The sequence below is a fragment of the Macaca nemestrina genome, chromosome 10 (genome assembly GCF_043159975.1).
Source record: "Macaca nemestrina isolate mMacNem1 chromosome 10, mMacNem.hap1, whole genome shotgun sequence".
Taxonomy (NCBI): domain Eukaryota; kingdom Metazoa; phylum Chordata; class Mammalia; order Primates; family Cercopithecidae; genus Macaca; species Macaca nemestrina.
The window spans coordinates 139,107,153-139,134,839 of NC_092134.1; the positions used below are offsets into that span (position 1 = coordinate 139,107,153).

At 46.6% G+C, this 27,687-nt stretch overlaps 3 long non-coding RNA genes across 4 annotated transcripts; 1 reads left to right on the forward strand and 2 right to left on the reverse strand.

Moving 5' to 3' along the window:
- Positions 1–547: 547 nt before the first annotated feature.
- Positions 548–7,024, forward strand: LOC139356917 (uncharacterized). Of its 2 annotated transcripts, XR_011609450.1 has the most exons (4): positions 548–1,020; positions 4,197–4,315; positions 5,258–5,482; positions 5,752–7,024. It is a non-coding gene; the product is annotated as an uncharacterized lncRNA (long non-coding RNA). The 2 variants fall into 2 exon arrangements; XR_011609449.1 differs by having other exon boundaries at positions 584–1,020; positions 5,258–7,024.
- Positions 7,025–18,570: 11,546 nt separating this feature from the next.
- On the reverse strand, positions 18,571–22,872 carry LOC105484145 (uncharacterized). The gene is made up of 3 exons (XR_988782.2): positions 22,737–22,872; positions 21,277–21,427; positions 18,571–19,496 (listed from the first exon to the last, which is right to left on the reverse strand). It is a non-coding gene; the product is annotated as an uncharacterized lncRNA (long non-coding RNA).
- A 43-nt stretch (positions 22,873–22,915) lies between these two features.
- On the reverse strand, positions 22,916–27,477 carry LOC139356580 (uncharacterized). The gene is made up of 3 exons (XR_011608606.1): positions 27,122–27,477; positions 24,346–24,455; positions 22,916–23,361 (listed from the first exon to the last, which is right to left on the reverse strand). It is a non-coding gene; the product is annotated as an uncharacterized lncRNA (long non-coding RNA).
- Positions 27,478–27,687: the final 210 nt, after the last annotated feature.

Sequence of the window (27,687 nt, forward strand, 5' to 3'; positions counted from 1 at the left end):
TTAGGAGGCTGAGGTGGGAGGATCACCTGAGCCCAGGGAGGCTGAGGCTACAGTGAGCTGTGATCACATCACTGCACCACAGCCTGGGTGACAGAGTGAGACCCCATCTCAAAAAGAAAAGAAAAACCTGAGCTCAAGACACGAACTACACTGCTCAGGATCTGCCAAGGAACAAATTGTAGAGACTTGATTCAAACCCAGAGCTAGGGGGACGGGTGTCCCACTTTGCCTGGGAGAATCCTGGTTTATGCCTGTTGGCATACGTCATTAACAGTAGCCATTTTCACTTGCAAAAGCATCCTGGATTGGATAATACATTATATGTCTTCCCTATTCAGAGCCCCTAGCCATGACAGTGCCGCACCACTGCCCCTTCAGAAAGGTCAGCTCAGGTGGTCCTGGGAACACACAGGAAGAAAGGGGCATAACCTGGCTGGGGAGGTAGGTCAGGGGAGACACCTCAGCTATGGATGATTCTCAAATCCCTTCTCTGCCTTTAGGACAGCATTACAGGCAATGGGTACTGCTAGGAAGAACACTGATGCATAACTGATCTCCGTCTCCACTGAAAGCTGCAACCATAGCAGCGATTATGATAATATCCGACACTCACATAGTACTCACTATGTGCCAAGCACCATTCTAAGCACTTTGCATATGTCATGTAGATGAGCACAGACCCTCAACAGCAGCCAGAGGAATTGAGCTGGACAGTAAGAACTCTTGCGTGGGAAACTTGTGATGACAATGCACTATTGACCGAAGGCCCAGGAGTCCAGCCAGCCAGCAAGTCACAGGGCAATTTCGGATGTAGCCTTTGTAAACTGTGACCTTTCTGGATGATCTGGAAAAAGTCAGCACCAGGATCCTGAGCCTAATCCGCAGTGAAAAGAAGTCCGGTTTTCCTTCTCCAGGGACCTTTGAGAACAGAGCTGCCTGTACATCTTGACTAATTTACATCCAGCCCCACCGGGAAGCCGGAGGATGGAGATGACCTCTGAGGTCCCTTTGAGCCAAGAGGTCTGTGATCATTACAACCACATGTCAAGACCTGGGGACATTCCTGTTTCCTGCTCTTTCACCTGGGGACCCAGGCTGTGGGGCCCCGTTTGCCTGTGTATTTAGGAGGTCATGACCTTTTCCCTGGGTCTCCCAGTCTCCTCTTTGGCGTTCACTCCCACCCACCGGCAGGCCCCTGAGCTCTTTTCTTTTCTGGAGTCTTCCCTGAGGAGCTTTGGGTAGATGCAGAAAGTAAGCCCCTCGTCTTCTCTCTACTTCACCCCTAACACACATCTGGACTTCCCCAGCCATGCCTGGGGCTTTTGCGGCAACCAAACCATTTTAGGGACGTGGAGCAGAACCCACTCTCCCTAAAAAAGAGTCAAGGCAGCGTCCAAACCTGTCACCTGGAAACACGCCTCCTCTTCAGGTCAGCAGAGACGGTAGCCATGATGGCGGAGGGTGGTGCCCAAACTGGCCAGAGGCGCCGCCCAGCCAAAAGCAGAGATTCTCCAGTGTGCTTCTGAACCCAGGAGGCTAGTGAAGGGAGTCCCTGGAAGACACTACCCCCACCCCCACATTTCTTATTTCAATCATCCTCCATCAGGCAGCTGGAGGAAAGGCACTGGCCGAGGGCCCAGCTGCTTGGCTGGAGCAAAACTGACACTTCTCTTTTTCCCCTCTAGTCGGGGAGAGAGAGGGGGAGAAAGACTAGAGGGGAAAAAGAGAAGTGAGAAGCAAGGAGAGGACAAGGAACAGAGTGAAAGGAGACAGGAAGGGAACACAGGGTGGAACGGAAAGGATGAAGACGAGAAGAGAAAAGTGGGGGGACAGGAGAAAGGGGAGAGTGATGCTGCCAGATCCACCAGCATCGACTTAAGGAAACAGATTTCAGGATAGGGGGTTCATCATGGGCCTATAGGAGATCAAAGGGTGGGGGCAGGGTTGGGGGTGGGGAGGAAGTGACAGTGAACTGTGCTTAGCACAGTTGACTCTTACAGTAGGACCTCAACCGCTCCAAAACCCAGCTCTTTGGGGGACTCCAGACAGTCTCTGCGAGGGGGTTCATTGGGTGAAGAGAGAAAGAAAGTGTTGTAGCAACCCACAGGCACTGTGCATTCAATTTAGTTCATACTTTAAAAAGTCATTTATTTATTCTTATAGACAGGGTCTCCCTTTGTGGCCCAGGCTGTAGTGCAGTGTCACCATGATAGCTCACTGCCTCCTTGACTTCTTTGGCTCAAACGATCCTCCCAGCTCAGACTCCAAGTAGCTGAGCCACAGGCATGCGCCATCATGCCCAGCTAATTAAAAAAAATTTTTTTGTGTGGAGACAGGGTCTCACCATCTTGCCCTGGTTAGTCTTGAACCCCTGGGCTCAGGCAATCCTTCTGCCTTGACCTCCTAAAGTGCTAGGACTACAGGGATGAGCCCCCATGCTCAGCCTAGCTTATACTATTTATGCACCTACTTTTTATATGCCAAGCTCCATAGTAGGTGCTGGGCATATCACAGGTGAATGAGATGAAATCTCTGGCAACATTCTGGGGAGGATGTGCAGTATGTTCAGCAGGCTGTGTGTGTGAATATGTGTGATGGACTGTGGGCACTGAGACTCCTTCCAGAAGAAAAAAATACATATTTGTTTTTATGTATGAGCTAGGGGATCTAAGAGCTGGATGATCCTTAGAAAGCCAGCTTGTAGGATGGTCCCTAAAAAACATCCAGATGAAAGATTCCTTCTTATATGCTAGCAGAAGCCTCAGAGAGGGCAGTACTCCAGCTGATCCCAGGGACAGGGTAGGAGAGGAGACATTGGTTCTACTGGTCAGATAGGGAAATGCAAGTAAGAGGAGGCTTAAGAGGCCATCTCCTTCCATCATCTCTCCAAAGCAGTAATCTCCTACTCAGGGGAAGGCATGCAATATTTGCATGCCACCCCCAGGGCCAGGAAGCTTGCTACCTACCAAACCCCCTCGCTGCAATGGTAAAGGCTAATATCCAGAATCTACAAAGAACTTAAACAAATTTACAAGAAAAAAACAACTCCATCAAAAAATGAGCAAAGGATATGAACAGACACTTCTCAAAAGAGGACATTTATGCAGCCAACAGACACATGAAAAAATGCTCATCATCACTGGCCATCAGAGAAATGCAAATCAAAACCACAATGAGATACCATCTCACACCAGTTAGAATGGCAATCATTAAAAAGTCAGGAAACAACAGGTGCTGGAGAGGATGTGGAGAAATAGGAACACTTTTACACTGTTGGTGGGACTGTAAACTAGTTCAATCATTGTGGAAAATAGTGTGGCGATTCTTCAAGGATCTAGAACTAGAAATATCATTTGACCCAGCCATCCCATTACTGGGTGTATACCCAGAGGATTATAAATCATGCTGCTATAAAAAGACATGCACACGTATGTTTATTACGGCACTATTCACAATAGCAAAGACTTGGAACCAATCTAAATGTCCATCAATGATAGACCGGATTAAGAAAATGTGGCACATATACACCATGGAATACTATACAGCCATAAAAATGGATGAGTTCATGTCCTTTGTAGGGACATGGATGAAGCTGGAAACCATCATTCTGAGCAAACTATCACAAGGACAAAAAACCAAACACTGCATATTCTCACTCATAGGTGGGAATTGAACAATGAGATCACTTGGACACAGGGTGGGGAACATCACACCGGGGCCTGTTGTGGGGAGCGGGGAGGCGGGAGGGATAGCATTAGGAGAAATACCTAATGTAAATGATGAGTTGATGGGTGCAGCACACCAACATGGCACCTGTATACATATGTAACAAACCTGCACGTTGGGCACCTGTACCCTAGAACTTAAAGTATAATAATAATTTTTTAAAAAGGCTGCGGATATTGTTTGTCAAAGTGTGTTCCTCAGGTTATTGAGATCCTGGTGTTGTTAATGGGCATTCCTTGGATGGGGAAAAACGAGTGCCCTGGAAAAATAACATTGGGTTAAATAAAGTTTTTTCCTTAATATTATTATTATTTTTCTGGCGGTGGGAGGAGTTTGCTATTTGGGGTATTTTTTTGTTTACTTTTGGTTTTCTCAGAGCGGTTAATATGTCCACTCCTAAGACTTGGATAGTATGAGGTAACTCTGAAACTTGCTTTCTCTCATAGCTTTTTTTTTTTTTTTTGAGATAGGGTCTGAGTCCGTCACCCAGGCTGGAGTGCAGTAATGTGATCACAGCTCACTGCAGCCTCAACTGCCCGTTCTCAAGCAATCCACCTGCCTCAGCCTTCTGAGTAGCTGGGACCACGAGGTAATTAAAAATTTTTTTTTGTAAAGATGGGGTCCCCCTATGTTGCTCAAGCTGGTCTTGAACTGGACCCAAGCAATCCTCCTGCCTCAGCCTCCCAAAGTGCTGGGATTACAGGTGCGAGCCCTTTCGCCCGGCCTCATCAAACTTTTTGAGTTAACACTATATCGCGCAACTTACTTTGGGATATTCTGCTCCAGTGATGGAAACAACTTTCCTATGTTGAAGTGAAGAAAAGAATGTGGGTGGGGGACTGGGTGGTACGCCCTTCCTGGGAGGTCTGAGCCTCTAGTCTGCCACCCACCTGTTCCCAAAAGCTCTTTGAAAACCCTTCAACTGGATTAAGGCTTTGATTAACTTGCCTTTGTTCTCAGTGATTTGACCTTGGGTGAACTGCTCCATTTCTTTATGGCCCTTCCATTTTCTCCTCATTGAACTGGGATAATGGCCCCCAGTGCATTCCTGTCTTCGCGGGTCCTTTGGAGTCCCCAAAGCGTTTCTGTATATTTCCCTGAATTGTCCTGTATTATTTCCTCTGCAGTTTCTGTCTCCTCAGCTGAGTTGAAAGCACCTTGAGGGCAGCAGCCCTTCTTCTTCGGATAGTGGTTCCAGGCTCCCCTAACCCTGCGACAAGATGTAAACATCTTGGGGGAACCTCAAGTCCGAGGACTGGATTTGCTTCCCCACTCTGCCACCTAATTGTCATCTGACAAGTCACTCAAGCCCCTGGAGGATTATCTCCTTCTTCTTTAAAACAGTGGGGCTAACCGAGCAGAGGGAAAGTGATTTATAAACTCAGTTTCCATAGAATCCTAGTTATTTTCATTAGTCATTTATCCAACACGCGCTAATTGTGTTTGAGGCGTTGTGCGAGATGTTGGGAATCCAGAGATGCTCTCCTGGGTCACCCACCTCATCTCTCCTTCTGTCTATATTCGCCTGTAGGGTGATGATCCTGGAAAATCATGCTGATAAGGTCTGTGAGAAGCTTAGCACTCTGAAGAGATACACAGAGAATGTTCACATGCAGGAGTAACGGTGACATCGCATCCGCTCCAGTCCCCGGACCTTCCCTTCCTCTTAGGGACAGCCATAAACACAGCCAAAAGCTAGCACGCAGGACAAACTACTTTTTATTCTAGAAAGAGAAAAAGGCGTTTCTGAACTCAGGTAAACTGGAAGTGGGGGATGTTGAGGGGGAAGGGAAGGACTGAGGCAGAAAGGAGGGCCCAGGGATGAATGGAATTGCAGGGCCCAGCGGCAGAGCAGACAGACCCCCGGCACACATGTCAAACCCAAACAAGGGAATGTTTTGAGGCTGTGCGTCCAGCATGCCTCCGTCCCGGCCCCCTTAAGGACCACCCTGGGAAGTTCTCTAGAAAACCCATCCATCACGGACAACAGTCTGCTTTCTTTCCCCCCTGGTTCAACATCCATAGCACAAAAATGTGCTTCACTAATGGAAACCTCGTGCTGGGTTCTTGGAGCATTGTGGCAGTGAGCAGCAGAAAAGGAAGTGAGTGTGTTTGAAAGAACACACACACACACACACACACACACACACAGAGAAACAGGCCAAAGCCGCCTGTCCACAGATTCATGCACACAACCATTCACATAACTGTGGATACACAGAGATGAACAGGGAACGCCTCGCGACACTGGGACTGTGGCAGCAACAACAGCTGATGAAGTCATTGCCCTCCAGCTCCCCCATCACCAGGAAGCGATGGGCGCCTCCCTCTTCTATCTGTGTTTCTCAATGATTCAGAATGTCTGGTTGGGGTTTTCACTGGCTTTTTCATACATTGTTGGAGGAAAAAAAGAAAGAATGAAAGAAAAAGATCAAATTTCAGTTCCCCTCAATTGCTCTGGGTTTGTGCAACTAAGTGTCATTGTGAGACTTCTGCTGCCCACGTCCTCAAAGGCCCCGCACGTGGTTCAGTCTGCACCTAGACCAGGGCAACTAGTAGTTCCTTTTTTCTGTCATGAGGCATCAAAGGTCCTCGTGTTGTTACCCTATCCACTGGTTTAGCCCATGAGGCTGACTGAAGGCAGAGGCAACCAAGAAGCACTTTCATATGTGAATAAAAAACAAGTATGGAATGTGGGCCGGGCACGGTGGCTCATGCCTGCAATCCCAGCACTTTGGGAGGCTGAGGTGGGCGGATCACAAGGTCAGGAGATCGAGACCATCCTGGCTAACATGGTGAAACCCCATCTCTACTACAAATACAAAAAAATTAGCCAGGCGTGGTGGTGGGCACCCATAGTCCCAGCTACTTGGGAGGCTGAGGCAGGAGAATGGTGTGAACCCGGCAGGCGGAGCTTGCAGTGAGCCGAGATTGCGTCGCTGCACTCCAGCCTGGGCGATAGAGCAAGACTCTGTCTCAAAACAAACAACAACAACAACAAAAAAAACAACAAAAAAACACAACAAGTATGGAATGTGGAAAGAGCAGAGCCCTGGCCCAAACCTCAGGATGCCTAAGTTCTAGTCCTGGAAGTGCTAGGAACTGGCTGTGTGACCTTAGCCAGGTTACCCAATCTGTCTGATTCTTAGAGCTGTCTGCTGTAAAATGAACAGGGCACATAATGACAGTCTCTGAGGCCTTCCATTTCGGACCTTCTGTCATGAGAATGTTCACTGGTTGCTACCTACATGAATGAAGATTTGCGGGGCATGGATAATACAAAACAGTGGTGACCTAAATTTAATGTTTTCTGTTTTACTTTGTTTGCCTTTGGAATGTAACTAGAGCACACATTCAGACACTCACAAACTTCCTTCCTTCCCTGCCCCCTTTCCTTGCTCCTCTGTTTGGCCCTCCTGGCCAGGGGTGGGGGTGGAAGAATGTGAGGTTGGCTGGAAAGGCAGAGAGGATGCAGGAATCCTCTGGTTGGGGGCAGGGAGGTTGTGGGGGAGGAGTGCTCCAGGCACCCGAGAATCGATCAGCTATAAGATCATTCTAATCCCTTCCCCTATCCAGAAAGGTGGGAGATTGTGAATAGCACATTCCTCACGTGAAATACCGTATATCCTTGCCTATGAGAAGCCCCGGGAAAAACAGTAATGTGTGTGTAAATGATGAGCCTCTAGGAAAACCATCAGAGAAGTCCTTCTCCTTCTTGTCAATGATATATTCAGTTTTCCTTTCCAGCCAAGAAGGGGCCCCTGCCAAACCAGGATTTCTAGGGCAATCGTCATGCCTGGGGGGTGGAGACTAGGAAGAGAGACAGGATCTTCATGGGGAAATAAATGTGCTATTTTGCTATTTTTACTCCACCATGGCTTGGAAAATAGGATACTTTTCTTTTGCTGCAGCATCTCATATGTGAGCATATACGGTAATGGAGGCATTCCAGTGTCCAGCTGATAGCCAATCAGGAATTGGGGCCTTTCTGCATTTTTCCCTTTAAGAAAAAGTTTTGGGTCCTCTACGGAGCAGCAAATCAACTGCAGTCTGCAGAGTTGCCATCCCCTCCCCCACCTCCCACCCACCATCTTGGGGACGGGGCGTTCGTGTTAGTTGGGACAACCTGGGTCCTCTTCCTGGGGACAGCCCCGTGAAATACGAAGTCTTAGGTTTTGAAAGCAGGATGCTGGGGATGGGAGAGAGAGGCTGGCAGGGGCTGGTGGCTGACCAGCTGGGGCCATTGCTCGGGGCGAGGGTGGTTGGAGGGAGAAAGAAGGAAGAGAGAGAACTCCGTGATCACATGCAGCTATGGATGCTTGCATGTGTGTGCGTATGCGTGTGTGGGTGCGTGTGTCTCCCCACAGGACTGGACCAGTAGAGACTGGTGGAAAGCATGAGCAGCTCCATTCAGGAAGGGGAAGCAGCAGCTGCTTCCCCAGGAGACAGTGTCTGGGAGCAGCTGCAAGCCAGGAAGAGCCCGATGGCAAGGGAGCTGCCGACTGTAGGATAGACAAGGAGAGCCAGGCTGGTTGCTACCATCTGGCTGGGCTGTGGGGCTCTACTCAGAGCTGGCCAGCCTCAGCTTTCTCTCCTGCTTGTGAAACCTGGGCCTTAACTCTCCTGTCCTTCCCTCCTCCTTAGGCTTGACCGGACTCTGCAGCTCTGCCTGGGCTCTGTCACTATGACCTCTGCTCAGCTTCCAGGCTTGCTTCTGTTTTTTCTCTTTAAGGTTTCTAATGTTGGTGACTCTCCACTTCCAGTTGCCCTCCTGTTTCTTCTTCACTTCTCCTTCATTTCTTAGTTCTCCTTTCGTTCAGAGCTGGGCAGGCCTGAAAGGCAGTGGGAGAATCAAACAGCACACTGGAAAGAGGCCATCTGTCCCCTGTTCTCTGGACACACTCCCCGGTCTGAGTACTAGATATCCTCAGCCTCTCTCCTTTAATGGTGGACTGTTATCCAGATGAGGACACTGAGATGACAGGAGGTAAAAGAACGTAGCTCCCAACTCAGGCACTCACCACACATTCACCAAGCCCCTGGCAAGTGTTGGAATCAGAGCTTGTGGAGATAAGTGTACTCCGGCCCTAATCTACGCTACCTCCAGAACTCAGGCCCTCAGTGTGATCCCCTACTCATCAGTAACATTATTTAGGAACTTCTTAGGAACGCAGACTCTCAGGCCCCACCTCGGCCGGCTGAATCAGAGACACTGAGAGTGGTGCCCAGAGATCTGCACTCCTCCCATCCCTGCCCACAGGTGATCCTCAGGCTCACTAACATTTGAAAGCATGGCCCTAGATGAGGGATCTCACTAGGCCTTCCCTGCTGGAGGACAGCCCTCCAGGCCTTGAGCTCCATTTTCTCTTTCAAGGATGTCACCACAGAAGGCAGTGGAGTATTCACCTGCAGCAGGCCTGGGTGTAGCTCCCCTTTTCAGGGGGAGTGATCTGGGGTCTTTGGACCCTTTGCTCGGCCTTTTGAGAATAAGAGTGATCAAGGATGGCTCATTTTACTCCCTGTTCCTTCTTTCACTTGATCATTTTCAGCGTTTCCTTCTTTTCCCCCTTGGGCAAATGTTTTCAGAATTTTTTTTCAGACACGTGGTTTGAAGAATTTCAAGCCTAGAAGACACACCGCAAGGAAGAGAGTTTCTATGCCCTGAACACAGGATAACAGATAACACAGCAGGAGACACTTAGGTTAGATCATCAGTTCAGTAACAGAACCGGGACCCTGCGTCAGGGGGGCCCACTGTGGTCCAGGGGTTTGCATGATGTGGAGGCACAGACAACTTGGTGATGGGCCTCTGTGGGCAGAGAGTCCAGGGATGAGGCTGGGGCTTTAGGCGACTTGCATGTTTTCGTTTTGATTCTTCTAATAGTAGGATGTAGGCAAGTCTCTTACCTTTTCTGTAATTCAGCTTCTCATTTTTAACACAGACGTAGAAGCACCATTCGTAGGACTTCCATTTGTTTTCATTAGATGTTTTTTAAACTTTTGATTTTGAAGTTATTAGGAGACAATTTTCCATGGGTCTCTCATGTTTCTGCATGTCTTGTGAAGAAAGGCACAGAAGCCTTTCATTCTGGACTTTTTAAGGATTTTTACATGGTGAACAGCCTTGGATAATAGAAAATGTTATCTCTCAATTTAGATGTATATACCCAGCAAAGCGATCTCTCAAGAATGAGGATAAAGTTAAGATATTTTCAACAAATGAAAGCTAGCTGAATTTACTACTGGATCCTCAGTAAAGGAATTTCTAGAGTGGGGTATATTTCAGGAAAAAGAATGATTCCAGAAGGAAGAATTGAGATGCAAGGAGGAGAGGTGACAGAGGAAAAGACCAACACGTGAGTAAATCTAGACAAAGAACAAAGTGGTCATAATAATGAGTAACTCAGGGGAGTTAAGAAACAGAACTGAAATAGATTTAAGAAGCATAAAATTTGGAGTGGGGTGCAAATATGGATGAAACTTGGTAAGGTCCTTCCATTCACGAGATGAGTATAACTACTAACTTTATGTTTTAAGTTAAATAACCACTTAAATAATAGAAATAGAGTGTATAACCTCCAAACTAGTAGAAGGAAAACCGGAATAAAAATGTTTTAAAGAAACAAACAAAAGCAAAAAGGAAGGGGAAGAAACAAAGAATAATATGGTAGAAATATATTGTTGTATCAGTAACCACTATAAATGTAAATGGACTAAAGTTCTATTTATAAGAATGTAGTAATTATTGATAAAACTCTTCTGTGAAAGGGAAAATATGGCTAGGCTGGATCTGAAAATCTAATTTATTCTGTTCTCTAGAGTCATACACTAAAGCATAAAGACACCGAAATTTTGAAAACAAAAATGGCCAGGTGCAGTGGCCTGTAACCCCAGCACTTTGGGAGGCCAAGGCAGGAGGATTGCTTGCATCCAGGAGTTCAAGACCAGTTGGGCAACATAGCAAAACCTGGTCTCTACAAAAAATAAAAAATTAGATCGGCATGGTGGTCAGCACCTACAGTCCCAGCTACTCGGGAGGCTGAGGTGGGAGGATCACTTGAGATAGGGAGGTCGAGGCTGCAGTAAGCTGTGACCACACCGTGGCACTCAGCCTGGGCAACAGAGAGAGACCCTGTTTCAGAAAAAAGAAAAAGAAAGAAAGAAAGTAAAACACAGAAAAAGATGTCTGATAAAGAGTATTAAAACAGGAAGCTAAATAATCATATTAATATCAGACGAATTTCACTATAAGGCAAAAAGCCTTAGTAGACATAAAGAGAGATACTACAGAATAAAAAGTTCAAATCACCAGAAGAATATAATAGTATTAAACTTGTATGTAATCAGTAACACAGCTTCAAAATATATAAAACAAAATTGCAAGAACCACAAGGAAAACCTGACAAATTTACATCGTAGTGGGAAACTTTAATATCCTCTCTCATTATTTGATAGCTCAAGCAACAGAAAAACCAGAGATTTTAGAATATTTGAACATGCAGTTAATAAGCTTGATCTAATGGATGTATATTGAATTTTGTACCCAAGAAATAAAAAAGACACATTCTTTTGAAGTACACTTGGAGCATTTCAGAAGATTGTCTCTATAGTATGCCATAAAGCAAGTCTCAACAAATTTCAACCAGTATCTTACAGTTTACATACTTTGACTCCAAAGAATTTAAGAAATCAATAACAAAAAGAGGAGTAAAAAGAAATCCTGTGTTTGGAAATTCAAAGACACACTTCTAAATAGCTTCAGAGTCAAAGAGGAAATCGTAATGGAAATGAGGAAATACTTAATACTGATTGATAAAGATAATGTTTCATCTTTAAATTCAGGGAATAAAGTGTTTCGAGATGGTTAGAGGAAAATATATATCATGTATGCTAATATATTAGGAAAGAAGAATGAAGAGCAGCAAGGTAAACATCCAAATTAAGAAATTTGAATAAACAAAAGAATAATCTTTTTAAAAATAGAAGGGATGAATTAATAAAGAGCAGATTTACTGAAATAGGAGCAAAAAATTAAATAGAATTAACAAAGCTGAAAAATGTTTCTTTAAAAATATGCATGCAATTGAAAACCGCCAGCAAAGGTAACTAAGAGATCAAGAGAAAAGGCAAAAAAATGGCAAGATTAGTAATGACAAAGAGGATTTCACTACTTATCAGGGACTGAATTGTATCCTCTCAAAAACTATGTAGAGTTCCTAACTCCCAGTACCTATGAATGTAATCTTATTAAGAAAACAGAGCACCGAGGCTCACGCCTGTAATCCCAGCACTTTGGGAGGCTGAGGCAGACAGATCACTTGAAGTCCGGAGTTTGTGACCCGCCTGGACAATATGGTGAAACCCTGTCTCCACTAAAAATACAACAAAATTAGCCAGGTGTGGTGGTGTACACTTGTAGTCCCAGCTACTCAGGAAGCTGAGGCAGGAGAATCACTTGAATCCAGGAAGCAGAGGTTGCAGTGAGCTGAGATCACGCCACTGCACTCCAGCCTGGGCAACAGAGTGAGACTCTGTCTCAAAAAAAAAAAAAAAGAAAAAAAGAAAACCAGGGTCTTTGCACCTGTCATCAAGCTAAGACGAGGTCAATAAGGTGAGCTCTAATCCCTTGTAACCGATGTCCTCGTAAGAAGAGGAGAAGAGGTTGACACAGACACAGGGAGAACAGCGTGTGAAGATAAAGGTGGATATTGGAGTGATGGATCCACAAGCCAAGGAATGCCAAAGACCCCAGCCATCAGCAGAACTGGGAGAGAGGCATGGAACAGAGCAGAGTGCTTAGAGGGAACCAACTCTTTCAACACCTGCAGCTTGAATTCCTAGCTTCCAGAACTATGAGATAACACATTCTATTGCATTAAGCCACCCAGTTTCTGGTACTTTGTTAAGGCAATCCTAGGAAATTAATACACTACAGATGAAGTGGGAATTAAAATATAATGAGGAAATAATGACATTTATTGCCAATAAATTTGAAAATTAAAAAAAGGGACAAATGGCTAGCAAAATATTAATTGCCAAAAGGTTCAAGAGGAAGTAAAAATCCTGAATATAACTATTTAAAACCATTTAATTGAGGTAATGAACACTTAACAATCTCTCTACAAAGAAAATATCAGGACTGGAGGTCGGGTGTGGTGGTTCATGCCTGCAGTCCCAGGACTTTGGGAGGCCAAGGTGGGTGTGGATCACCTGAGGTTGGGAGTTCGAGACCAGCCTGACCAACATGGAGAAACCCCATCTCTACTAAAAATACAAAATTAGCCGGGCATGGTGGCGCATGCCTGTAATCCCAGTTACTCGGGAGGCTGAGGCAGGAGAATCACTTTAACCCAGGAGGTAGAGGTTGCAGTGAGCCGAGATCATGCTGTTGCACTGCAGCCTGCAATAAGAGCGAAACTCCGTCTCAAAAAAACAAAAAAAATCAATCCCAGGTGATTCTGTAGGTGAGATAAGTCCAACATCAAAGAAAAAGATAATTCCAGTATTATTTAAATTCTTCTATAGAGTAGAAGAAAAGGAAACAACTCCCCCAGTCATTTTTATGAGACCAGTAGAAGCTTGATACTAAAATTAGACACAGTTGTAGGAAAAAAAATCACAGAACCATTTCACTAACAAACACAGACGCAAAACTCCTTAATACAACATTAGCATATTGACACTAACCATGTGTTTAAAAGATAATCAATGAAGACCAAGTTTAATTCATTCCACAAATGCAAAACAGGTTAGCATTAGAACCTTTCTAAATGTAGTTCACCACTTGACAGTTCATTAAAAGAAGAAAAGTCATATGATCATCTCAATAGAGGCAGAAAGTGTTGAATAACATTGAATATTTCTTTTTTTTTTTTTTTGAGATGGAGTCTTGCTCTATCGCCTGGGCTGGAGCGCAGTGGCGCGATCTTGGCTCGCTGCAAGCTCCGCCTCCCGGGTTCACGCCATTCTCCTGCCTCAGCCTCCCGAGTAGCTGGGACTACAGACGCCCGCCACCACACCCGGCCAATTTTTTGTATTTTTAGTAGAGACGGGGTTTCACCGTTTTAGCCAGGAAGGTCTGGATCTCCTGACCTCATGATCTGCCTGCCTCGGCCTCCCAAAGTGCTGGGATTACAGGCGTGAGCCACCGCGCCTGGCCTCAGTATTTCTTTATGATAACCATTCTTGCCCCACTAGGAATCAAAGGTGACTTAACCTGTTACGGGTTTTACGTGTGTGGATGCATACATGCGTGTGCACATGCTCGCGCACACACACACACACACACACAGTTGTTGTAACTACATATTCAATAGTAAAATATTTTAAAATTTCTCTTTGGGATCAATAGCAGGCCAAGGCTATTATTTCATTGCTTTGTTCAATGTTGCTGGAAATTCTGGCCAGTACAATATGAAAGAAAAGGAAACGGAAAGTTATAAGAAATGGAAAGGAAAGAAAGAGATAACCTAAAGTATTTTTAAGTCAGATTAGTAGGATGAGGTCAGGCATGGTAGTTCATGCCTGTAATCCCAGCACTTTGGGAGGCCAGGGTGGGTGGACTACCTGAGCTCAGGACTTCGAGATCAGCCTGGGCAACATAATGATATCTCATCTCTACAAAAAATACAAACATTAGCCGGGTGCAATGGTGCGTACCTGTAGTTCCAGCGACTTTCAGGGCTGAGGTGGGAGGACTGCTTGAGCCCAGGTGGTTGAGGCTGCAGTGAGTTGAGATTCTGCCACAGCACTCTGGCCTGGGCAACAGAGCGACACCCTGTCTCAAAACAAAACAAAACAAAAAAACTAAGATGAATAGGGAAGTTTATCAAAGTTGTCAGATAAAAGATCACAATACAAAAGTTCATTTTTATGCACCACCAGGGAATTCACTTAAAAAAAAAAAGATAACACAAGGGAAACAAAAAATAAGATACCAAGGAATATTGTACAGATGTGCCAGCCTTTTATGAGGAAAAACACAGAAAGTTTTGAAATCTCATTTGGAATGACTGCATAAAACGAAGAGACAAGCCACGGCTGGCGTAGGAAGATTCACTCATGAGCCACCGCAAATTCTCCTGAGTTTGATTTTTTCTTTTTTTTAGATTCAGTGAAATTGCAACAAAAACACCAGCGTTGGGTTGTTTCTCGTTTTGGTAGAATGTAGCAGTCTGATCTCAAAATTTAACTGAAGCACAAAAGACCAGGAATAGCTGAGTAACTCCTAAAGAAGTCAAGGGGAGGAGATTATCCTACTCAACATCAAGACTTATTCAAAAGCTATGGCTGACCGGTCGCGGTGGCTCACGCCTGTAATCTCAGCACTTTGGGAGGCCGAGGCGGGCGGATCATCTGAGGTCAGGAGTTCGAGACCAGCCTGGCCAACATGGTGAAATCCCGTCCCTACTAAAATTAGCTAGGCATGGTGGCAGGCGCCTTAATCCCAGCTACTTGGGAGGCAGAGGCAGGAGAGTTGTTTGAACCCGGGAGGTGGAGGTTGCAGTGAGCCGAGATAAAGCCATTGCGCTCGAACCTGGGGGACAAGAGCGAGACTTCTCTCCAAAAACAAAAAACAAAAATAAAACTATGGTAGTTAAGACAGTTGATACTGATAAAAGAACAAATAGACCAATGGAACATGATACAGTTCAGAAACCAATTCATACATATTTAGAAATGTGATATAATACAGAATGGTCATTGAAGCTCAGTGGGGAAAATACACAGTATTCAATACATGGTGCTGGGACAACTCGTTTTCCATGTGAAATTGCATCCATAGCTCACACAATATATGCAATTTTTTAAAACTTAAGATGAATTAAAAGGTAAATACAAAAGTCAAAACTTTAGACCTTTTAGCAGAAAACACTAGCAAGGATCTTTATGAATTTAAGATATGGCAAGATTTTATAAACAGAGCACATTATGTAAAATAACAAAAGAGAATGGATTGATAATTTTGATCATGTTAAAATGAAGAACTTCTGGTCAAGTCACCATTAAAGGAACAAAAAGCTACAGACTGAGAAATGTATTAGTATTCAGAATATGTAAAGAATTCATCTAATCAGTAAGAAAAACACAACTTAATAGAAAAATAAGCAAAAAGCACAAACAGGTGTTTTATGTAAAAGGAAAGCCAAAGGGTCTAAGAAAGGATGTTTAACCTCTCTGATATCCAGGGATGTGCAAACTGAAACCACAAAGTGCGATTTATTTATTTATTTATTTATTTATTTATTTATTTTTGAGACAGCGTCTCGCTCTGTTACCCAGGCTGGAGTGCAGTGGCCGGATCTCGGCTCACTGCAAGCTCCACCTCCTGGGTTCACGCCATTCTCCTGCCTCAGCCTCTCGAGTAGCTGGGACTACAGGCGCCGCCACCTCGCCCGGCTAATTTTTTGTATTTTTAGTAGAGATGGGGTTTCACCGTGTTAGCCAGGATGGTCTTGATCTCCTGGCCTCGTGAGCCACCCACCTCGGCCTCCCAAAGTGCTGGGATTACAGGTGTGAGCCACCGCACCCAGCTCACAAAGTGGGATTTTTAAGTTAAAAAGTCTACCAACACCAAGCCTAGATAAGGAGGAACACTGAAAACTTTCGTGCACTGCTGCCAGGTGTGAAGATGGGTATGAGACTTTGGAAAACGGTCTGGTCTTCTCTAGCACAGGCGAAGGCTCACGGCATATGAACCTTGCTACCTGGAGACCCAGTAATTCCATACCTAGGTTCTAACCTGGGAGAAACTTTGAACATGTACACTATTAAACATGTACACAAATGTTCACACAGCATAGTGTGAGACAGCTGAAATCTATAAGCAATCTACGTGTCAACCAACAGTAGAATGACACAAAATTACGGTATAGACACACAAAGGAACACTATACAATTATGAAAATGAAGAGATTGGAGGTATGCATCACCTGGATGGATAGATAGATTTATCACCAAACGCGGATAGATCTCAAAATTAACGTTGCAAAAAAAGTAAATGAAGAATATGTACAGTATGATTCCACTTACATAAACATCAAAAAATGAACAATATCCTAATTTCAAGGCCTACCAGAAAGCTACAACAATCAAGACATTGTAGTATTGGTCTATGGTATAATAGAGACATAGATAAATGGAAAAGAATAGGGAACCCAGAAATCAATCACACATATGTAGTCAACTCATTTTTGACAAACATATCAAGGTAATTTAGTGAGAAAGTACAGACTTTTCAACAAAAATGGTGCTGGCGCATTTAGACACCCAAATGAAAAAAGAATAAACCAGACCTCACACCATATATAAACACTAACTCAAAATGAATCAGAGACCTGAATGTAAAACCTAAAACTATAAAACTTCTAAAATAAACAGGAGAAAATCTTTGTGACTTTAGGTTATTCAAGGTGTCTTAGAAGACACCGAAAGCATTAACTGTAAAAGAAAAAAGGAATAAAATAGGCTTCAACAAAACTAAAAACTTCTGCTCTTTGAAAGCTAACATTAGGTGACTAGAAAGACAAGTCACAGAATGAGAGAAAATATTTGTTTTTTATATATATAATATTTGATAAAGTACTGGTATCTAGAATATATAAAGAACACGCACAACACGATGATCAGAAAGTAAAGAATCCAATAAAAAAGAGGCACAAAGATTCCAACAGAAAATTCCCAAGAGAAGAGACACAAATTACAAAAAAGTGCTTGAAAAGGTGTTCAACATCATTGGTCATTAGAATATGCAAATTTAAACATTTATTTATTTGTTTATTTTTATTTTTTTGAGATGGAGTTTTGTCCTTGTCACCCAGGCTGGAGTGCAATGGTGTGATCTCAGCTCCCTGCAGCCTCTGCCTCCCAGGTTCAAGTGATTCTCCTGCCACAGCCTCCAGAGTAGCTGGGATTACAGGCTCCCGCCACCACACCTGGCTAATTTTTGTATTTTTAGTAGAGATACGGTTTCACCATGTTGGTCCGGCTGGTCTCGAACTCCTGACCTCAGGTGATCTGCCCACCTCGGCCTCCCAGAGTGCTGGGATTACAGGAGTGAGCCACTATTCCCGGCCAAAACTATTTTTATAAGTAGGTATTTCAGAAATATCTGAGAGTGAGGGAGTTCAGTAGGATTCAGGAGAGAGACACAGGTGACCTCAATGGTTTGATAGTGTTCTGTGTTTTAAGGTGGAAACTGAATGAAAATCAGTTGTTCAAACAGGATGGTATTTGGGAGAAAGGGATGAAGCACTAACCCTGTCCTCTTGGCTTGGAGTCAGGGTCATCAGTCCTCCATCCACCTGGAAGCATCTTGGGGAAGTGAGGGTGACTGCAGGTGTGGAAGTTTGAGCAACAAAAGGAGGGACAGGCACTGCTCACTCCTAAACATCATTTTCCACTCCTCCTTGTGGAGCACCTGAGAATGTTGCTGGAGATAGAGGTAGCCCTTAATGCTGTCCCCATCCTACCCTTGAAAGAAAAGAGGCCGGACATGGTGGCTCACGTCTGTAATCCCAGCACTTTGGGAGGCCAAGGCAGGCGGATCGCCAGGTCAGGAGTTCGAGGCAAGTCTGACCAACATGGTGAAACCCCATCTCTACTAAAAATATAAAAATTAACCGGGCGTGGTAGCACATGCCTGTAATCCCAGCTACTCAGGAGGCTGAGGCAGGAGAATTGCTTGAACCCGGGAGGTGGAGGTCGCAGTGAGCTGAGATGGCGCCACTGTACTCCAGCCTGGGCGACAGAGCGAGACTCCGTCTCAAAAGGAAAAAAAAGTGAAGAAGAGATTACAGACTGGGTTCTCAGTCACAGAGGGGAGCTTCAGGCAGGGGACCATTCTCATCCCTCTCCCCCACCTCACCTCCCACACACACTCTCTTACTTAAAGATACACTGGAGAGGAAAGTCCTTGAAGTCAGGGGCCTCATGAAGTAAGAAAAAGAACACAGGCTTTAGAGTCAGAACAAGTTTGGAATCCAGGCTGGTTTATTAGGTTAAGTGCCTTTGGGCAAGTTAATTACCCCTTTGGAATCTCTATTTCCTTGCTTATAAAATTGAGCATAATAATACTTACCTAACAGGCAGGGCTTTGATGTATTCTGATGGGTTTTGAAATAGAGAGGTACAGTCTGACAGCGCCATAGAACGGAAAGGCTGGGAGCTTCCTAGGAAGACCAGCTCATCGCAGTGTGACTTGGGCCAGCCTGTAGCCCTCTGTCCTACTGTTCAAATGCTGGGTCCTAGCAGTGGCCCAGGGCGGACGGGACTGCTGTGGGGGATGCTGACTTACCCTACCAGCCAGCCGTGGACATCGGAATGGAACTGCCGAGGGGCTAACACCCATTCTCTCCTTGAGGACCAAGTACTTGGGAAGCCAGGTTACAGTCACATGGCTGCTCGCTGAGTACAGAGTGAAAACACTGAGGTTAGTTGGAAAATTAAAATGCATAATCGTATCAGGTGATGATAACCTGAGTGCCCATCTCCACAAAAAAGACACAGGCACCTTTAGGACCAATGTCCTCTTCCTCCAGGTCAGGGCTCTGGGTTTTCTCGAGGACTCTCCTTTTCGGTGTTGTCATTACTGACCTACCTCTCCCTAAGGACTGACCATCTTTTCTGTAGACAGCCTTTCAATTAACTTCCAGGGGGCTCGATGCCTTGAGAATCATTCTTTCTTGAGTGATTGCAAGTTTGGCTCTGATGCATTGTGTGTTCATTTCATGGTTTCCAAGAGCAGTTTTATTCCCTTCATTTCCAAATATCTGGGGCACAGTAGATGGGAAAAGGGTGCATTTCAGTGTCCAATGTATGTACCATCCACCCGTATGCACATCCATGGTATGTCTTTGAGAAATATTCTCTTTCTACATATGCTAAGGCTTCATTCATCAGGCAAGCTGTTTTTTGAGGCTGTGTGTGTGTTTGTGTGCGTGCACACTGTTGTGCAGCGTTCTAGCAAGATGTTGACGGCCCATTATGCTGCTTGAGGGTTTTCTGTTGGTGGAGAGAAGTCCACCTCACCCCCAGCCAAAACACAACATCACAGAACATGGAGGCATTTTCCTAGGTGACCTCTTAAGAATGTAGGGAGAGGGCCAGGCGCGGTGGCTCACGCCTGTAATCCCTGCACTTTGGGAGGCCGAGACGGGCAAATTACGAGGTCAGGAGATCGAGACCATCCTGGCTAACATGGTGAAACCCCATCTCTACTAAAAATACAAAAAAAATTAGCTGGGAGTGGTGGTGGGTGCCTATAATCCCAGCTACTCGGGAGGCTGAGGCAGGAGAATGGCGTGAACCCGGGAGGCGGAGCTTACAGTGAGCCGAGATCACGAATGTGCCACTGCACTCCAGCCTGGGCGACAGAGAGAGACTCTGTCTCAGGAAAAAAAAAAAAAAAAAAAAAGAATAGAGGGAGAGAGTGGGCACCATGGCTCACGCCTGTAATCCCAGCACTTTGGGAGGCCGAGATGTATGGATCACCTGAGGTCAGGAGTTTGAGACCAGCCTGGCCAACATGGTGAAACCCTGTCTCTACTGAAAATACAAAAATTAGCTGGGTGTGGAGGTGGGAGCCTGTAATCCCAGCTACTCAGGAGGCTGAGGCAGGAGAATTGCTTGAACCTGGGAGGCGGAGGTTGCAGTGAGCCAAGATCGTGCCACTGTACTCCAGTCTGGGCAACAAGAGCAAAACTCTGTCTCAAAAACACAAAACAAAACAAAATGAATGAGGGAGAGTCTGTAAGAATCCAGTCACACTAGTTGCTGGACATTTTCATACTCTTTAACCAATTAGTAAACTGGCCAATCACCCAGACACCAGGATAGGAGGACAATCTGGGCCAATAGCTGCCTATGCAGAAGTGTTTGATGTACCAGGCACTATGCTACTAATACATTCTCGACACCCATATTTCATTGAACTCTCACAACAAGCGTGTAGAGTAGGTATTAGTAGGCTCATTTTATAGGTAACAGAGCAAGGCTTGGAGGCGTTAAAACACCTGCTCAAGCTCACCTCTACTAGTGACAGTGAGGCTTGGCTTCAAACCCAGGTTTGCCAACCCCAGGCTCCTCATCAACTCTCTAGCATACCCAGAAACTATGGCATCTGCAGCCTCATGGGGGCTGCAGCCACAGGACAGTCACTAAGCCCACCCTCCTCCCTCTGTTCTTCCGGAGATGACATCCTGACACACGATAGGAAGTGTGACCTCTCCGTGGCATGCAGGAATAAAGCCAGCCACTCAGCAGCCACTTGGGACCCCACCCAACAAGACCCCAACACTCCTTTATAATCTCGTCTCTGCCTGTAAACCACAGCTTCTCCTGCACATGGTCTGTCTTTCTCAGTGTCTCTTGGATTTACTGCTCCTCCAACTGGCATCAAGCATTTGCGCCTATGCTTGTGGCTGAAGAGCGTCACCAGCCATCACTCAAGGTTCTGCTGGAGCCCCACCCCTACAGCAAGGCCAGGCAGCCCCTGGACCTTGTCTTTCTCTGAACAACCACCACATCACATCCCTCACTCTTGAGGCTTACCGGGTATTCATCTTTCAAAGCCACAGAGCGAACCGGGAGGCAGGGAGGCGAGAAGAGGTCAGAGCTAATGAGGTGATCCCTCTTGCTCTCAGGTCTGGGAATATTTACTCTCTGCTGTGCCATCGATCATGCTTCCCAAACGATCACATCTCTAGTAGAGGAATGGAGTTGAAAATATTTTGTTCTTTCTCAGTGTTTAGCACACACATGGTAGACAGTAAGTCTTTTACTTGGTATACGAATGCGTGATTGAAGTGAATGAAGGAAGGAAGAAGAGGACAGCTGAATGAGACCAGTCTTTTTGAGATGGTGATTAAATCCTGGTGTGCCTAACTGGGAGACAAAGGATTGAGGAGTCATCAGAGAGACAGTTTGTTGTCGATGCTGAGAGCCTGAACTTCGGAATTTGACAAGGTTTGAATCCGAGCTCTGCCACTCAAGAGTTGTACGAACTTGGCCAATTTACTAACCTCTCTGTGCTTCGACTCCATCTGTAAGAAGAGAATGAATACCAACCCTGTAGGGCCATTACGATGATTAAACAAGATAATTTGTTTAAGTGCGTGGCATGGAGGAAATATTCCATAAAAGATAGTTCATGATGATCAGTGAGGGAAGGAAGAAGAGGATGTTTGGAGGAAGACTTCTTTTACGGAGTTTTGGAAGTATGTGCAGAGGTGTCCCTCCAGTCCCACCCCCCGCTGCTGGTCCCCTGGCCCTGTGACCGTAGCATCTCCACTGTCTTGACAGAGACATTCTGGAGCCTCACTTTGGTCATGGATCTCTCTCGTTTCTGGAACTGGCAGCAGCAGCTGTCTGCTGGGTGGTGGCACCGTGCAGGCTGTTGCTGGGAGGATGGCTGATATGAAGGTGGGGTGAGGAAGACAGGATGGTGGGTGGGGAGGATGGCAGCTGAACCGTTGGTTTATTTCAGGGTTCCAAGACCTCCAACCATCTCTTCCTACAAGCCCCCTGACACAGGAACCCAGACCAGATGTTTCCTCTCTTTCACTATCGATGGATGGTTTGGGGAAGGGAGGGGGAAGGAAAAGAAGGCAGTGAGAGAGAATCCTTATTTGGGAGCCCATCCTTCTCCACCTGGGGTCTGCAGCCTCAGTGTCCACTCCTTGGTGTTCTAGGAAGCGCCCGACGGACGTTAATCACATGGCCAAAGCCAGGGTCAAGGCAAACCAAGCGCATGGATGTGGGATGGCACATTACCTAGAGGTACCTGCCGCACAGCAGCCTCCTACAGCTTGGAAATTACGTCACTAGCCATAGGCACAGCCCGCCAGAGGCACCATGTGGTCCACTGAGGTGGGACCTAACTGGATAACAGTGAATTTTTTCCCCCTGGGTCAGCCTTGACCGGGATGATCTCCCACCCAGAGATGACTTCACCTCCCTAAGTTCCTTGGTAGGAAACTTGAGGGGTGGTTAGAAACTTCCGCTCGACTCACTGGATAATAACTCAGGACGAGAGAGGATAAGAACAGCTCTTTGTGTCACCGGCACCACTTGGAGAAACAGCCTAAAAGGCAGGGAGAGCAGCTTGGAGAATTCCAGCAGCTTCAAACTCCACCACCAGGATCTCTGTTTCCATGTCTGTAAAATGGGGGAGAATAATACATGTCAAGTGACTATCCTCCCTCAGCAAGAGAACGTTGTGAGTAATAATTGTCATGACAGCGCTTTCCAAATGTGCAGGATCAGCGAGAAAGATTTCACAGGGCATCAACAGCCAGGGGATGTTGGCTACAGGCGGGGAAAGCACCTATGTGCCCTTCTACCTGCCACACCCACGGAGGAGGCTCAGCGGAAGGACAGGTGCACTCCTTCCAGATTACTCTGAAATCATTGTGGCTGCTCAGTAAGCACTTCTTGATCAGAGTCTGAGAGTCACAACTGAAAGTACTTGAGGCTCAAAATCACCTGCTCCAGTCAATCATTTCGAGGGCTCTGGTGTCATATCCTTCCCTGAGGTGCGTCTTCTTAGGCACATGTCCGCGAGGCCCCTGTGAATCTGGGTAGGTCAAACTGCACTGGGTGCATACTTTGTCTTGGTCAGCATCTCGGTTTCTGTTTCTAAAGGAAAAGGAAGTGCCTCGATTCCTCCCAAGACTTGAAAACCCCAGCAGGGTTGGTGACTTCTTTGCTGTGTTGCTGAAAATGGGACAGGCTGCCCTGGAGCTGGTGATTCCCCTGCCCTGGAGGCATTCAGCAAGATCACCTATGACTACACGCTGTGCTGAGCACCTTGTGTGTGTCACCTTCATCACTGCAATAACCCACGAGGAGCCCGCTATCATGATCACCTCCATCTCACAGATAACAGGGGAGGTACCTGCCACACAGCAGGCTTCTAGTCGGCTGGGAATCACGCCACTAGCCAGAGGCACAGCCTGCCAGAGGCACCATGTGATCCACTGAGGTGGGAGCTAGCTGGATAACCTTGAATTTTTTCCCTGTGGGTCAATCTTGATGGCCTTCCCACCGCACCTTTGACCGGGATATCTCCCACCCAGAGATGACTTCACCTCCCTAAGCCAGACACGACTGGATGGGAGAACAGCCAGGGAGGCGCATGCAGCACAGCCTGGAAACTGCGTGTGTGTGTATTTGTGTGTGCGTGTGTGTGTGTGTGAGAGAGAGAGAGAGAGAGGGAGAGAGGGAGACACACAGAGAGAGAGAGACAGAGAGGGAGAGACAGACAGAGAGAGACAGGGTGAAAGAGAGAGATAATTGCTTTTGTATGAATCTTTCTTTCTTTTTTTCAGCAAACCACAGACCAGATACACATTCTTGGGCAGTTTCCTGAGGATGAACTTAAGATTTTCAGAGAGAGAGGAAAAAAAAGAAAAGAGTAGAGGTGGAGGAAGAAGTGAGGCAGAAAGTAATCAAGCTCACATGCATGCGCGCGCACACACACGCGCGCGCACACACACGCACACGCACACTTCACACACGACTCCTGGCAATAAGGAAGTGAGACCAGATCTTTTTCATGAATGGGCTTAACTCAGCCTTGCTGAACTTCCGCTCTCCCATTCACCAGCATTCAAATTTCACCTTCTGACCATCCAAGGCAGCTGGCTGCTGGCCCAGGAAGTACGAGCACTTTGAGATCATCCCTCTGACCACAGGCAACTGTGCGCTTGCAAGGAATCTTCTTTCCTGAGCTGGTAAATTCAAAATGACCAAGGTGTTTACAGGGTACCAGGTTTGAGGGCCACTGACCCTTGGACCCCCAACCCTACCTACTGCCCTGTTCCCCCAGGACCACAGCTTACACTCTGCAAAAGCTAAGAAATGACAGGCAGGCAATGCACACGGAGGAAACATTTCTGCACAGCAACTGCACAGGAGCACAGCCCAGGTTAACTCTGGGGAATGTTAATGCCAGCCTTAAATTAGGCTGGGGGAAATGACAGTCACCATTTTGGAAAGGACACGTTATGGCTTTTCCCGTGGGAGCTAGGGAGCAATTAACTGGGGCGTGTGACCTATCAGTGTGCCACTCTTTCATATTGGGTGGGAGCCAGGCGAGGCACAGGCAGCAGTGGAAGTTTCTGTTCCTTGAAAATCAGCCTTGAGACGCGGGTGTGTCCCGTCAGTGGAAGGACCGGCGAGGGGTCTCGAGCAAGTCCTTTCATGTTGCTGTGCTCCTGCTTCCTCGTCTGTCAAGAGGTGGCGATAAGACCTCCCTGGAACAACTGCTGGGGTGACCCAGTGAGCTAAGGCCAAAGACCTGCCTCCCCAGTGTGAGGGACCTGGGCTTATCGGCAACCCAGTTAGGGAAACCCCTGCCACCCCGAACTGACAGAGCAGCTGCCGCTATTCCGAAAGAATAAGGATAGCTTTATCCCTGAACTTCCAGAAATGGTGGATGCGACCGACTGGTGGCCCAGAAGCGAGGAAAGCGATAAGAGGCAGACAGGGCTGGCCTGCCCCGAGACCAGAGGAGGAGCAGGAGAGAAGTCGGGGCTGAGGCACCTCGGAGGCTCCGCTTTTCCTTTCCTGACTTCTTTCCCCTCTCCTGCAACTCCTTCGAACGGAAGCTCAAGGAGGTGACGGAGAAAGGAACATCCTTTTCCTGGCTCCACTTTATATCCTCAGAATCCTCCCGCAGACTCCCTGGTCCCCACGCTTGGGCTACCGTGGGTCCCCAGGCCCCGCGTCTCACAATGTCTGGGCCCAGAGGCGGGAGCATGGACGAGATGACCTTGAGAGTGCCTTCCCTGCTTGGGGCCACGAGTCTTTTCCCAAGGCTGAATCTAGGGCAGCGAGCTCGAGATCTGCATTCCACTCCTCGCAGCTGCTGAGCTACTGGGTCCAGCTCTGGGCACTGGGAATGGACTCGGAAATACCAGTGGGCTTTGTTTGGGCCGATTACTCACAGTAGAGGAATGACATCCATTCCACTGGACTTTCTAGGAACTTGCCTGCAGCTGTCCCTGTCCCTAGGTTCCCTCTAGCACAGAGAGGCTGCTAGCAGAGGCCTGGCTGGGGAGGGAATGTGCAGCTTCCAGGGGGTGCCAGTGGGCCCCAGGAAGCATTGATGCGAGGCTCTTTTTATTAAGTTGCGCTCTAAGCCCTTCTCCCCTGTGATAACTTCCGGGAGTAGCTGTCCCCATTTCCCTGGTCTCCTCTCCCTCTCCTGCTTCAGGAGCCAAATTCCTGCATGACAGCAGCACCTGAGGAATCAGAATTCACACAATAGTAATGCAGGTGAATGGAGGAAATGCCTGTTGGTCTAATGAGCTTGGGTAATAAAGGCTGCCGTCCGCGGAAGCCTCACATGCCAGGTGCGTGCCCAGCCCTGCAGGCTCTGCCTCCCTCAATTCTTCCAGTGCCCTGGTTGTGCAGGTGCTGTTCTTGTGACCTTTTTACAGATGAGGAAGTGGAGCCTTAGAGAGACCAGGAAATGCTTTCAAGATCACATAGTTAGCAAATGGCAGAGCTGGGAATTAAGTCCATTTCTGCTCAATTATAAAACACATGAGTTTAGCCACCGGACTCTGATTTTTGTGTGCACTGTAGTAGCTCAGCTTTTATGAGAACCGGAGACTAAGCTCCCTGAGGGTAAAGGCTATGTCTGATTATTATTATTACTTTTTGCCCTATTTATCTCTATAAGATGCCAGGAACTCATTTTAAAATGCACCCGCCAAACCATGCTGAGATGGTGGGCGGCGGCTGCCCATGGATGATCTGGAGGCCACTGCAGCTGCAGGGACCAAAAGCAACCCTGGAACTGTCCACGCTGCAGATAGACTTTTCAGGTCGCTCTCACCCTGCTTCTCCCATGGCTGTTTCTTTTTCTCCCAGCTGCCTCCTGGTTTCTGCCCACCAGACGCTTTTCCAGCCTCGTGACCTCTATTACTGCCCCCTCTCTGCAAATGCCTGCACCTTACTCATCGCCCTGTCTTCAAGCTGCTACCGCATGACTCAGGTTTCTCTACTCTTCTTCCCTGTGCCACGTCTCTGTTTCCTAATGGCTTCTCTGGCTCCCTTTCTGTGTCTCTAAGCACCTGGGCCACCTCACTCTCCATTCCTGCTGAGGGTGTCTGAGAGAGTCCCTGATGGGTTAGTAACAACCCAAATCTGGAGATACCTTTGGTCTCAGTCTCACCAGCTTAGTTTTTAGGCTGCCCACATTCTGTAAGGCAGTGGTCTGCAACCTTTTTGGCACCAGAGAAGGGTTTCATGGGCGACAATTTTTCCATGAATGAGGCAGGGGAGGAAAAGGTGGTTTCAGGATGACCCAGGCACACGACGTTTATTGGGCACTGCATTTCTGTTATTACTACATTGCAATATATAATGAAATAATTATACAACTCACCATAATGTAGGATCAGTGGGAGCCCTGAGCTTGTTTTCCTGCAGCTAGACAGTCCCATGTGAGGGTGATGGGAGACAGTGACAGATCAGCAGGTATTAGAGTCTCATGAGGAGCCCGCAACCCAGATCCCTCGCATGCGCAGCTCACAGTAGGGTTCGTGCTCCTATGAGAATCTCATGCAGTCACTAAGCTGACAGGGGGTGGAGCTCAGGTGGTGATGCGAGCAATGGGAAGTGACTATAAATACAGATGAAGCTTTACTCTTGCCCACCGCTCACATCCTGCGTGTGGCCACAATCCCCCCCATAGAGTGGTTCACCTCAGGCCCTCCAATTTAAAGAGGAGGCACCTGAATCTCAGAGATGTTAAGCAACTTGCCTGAGGTCACACATTTAGAAGGTGATAGAATCCAGATCAGAACACATATCAGTCTGGGAAGATGAAAAAAAATCTCAGATGAACAGTGGTGATGGTTACACAACAATGTGAATGTACTTAATGCCACTGAATCCTTTAAAACGGTGAAAATGGTAAATTTTGTCATGTATGTTTTACCACAATAAAAA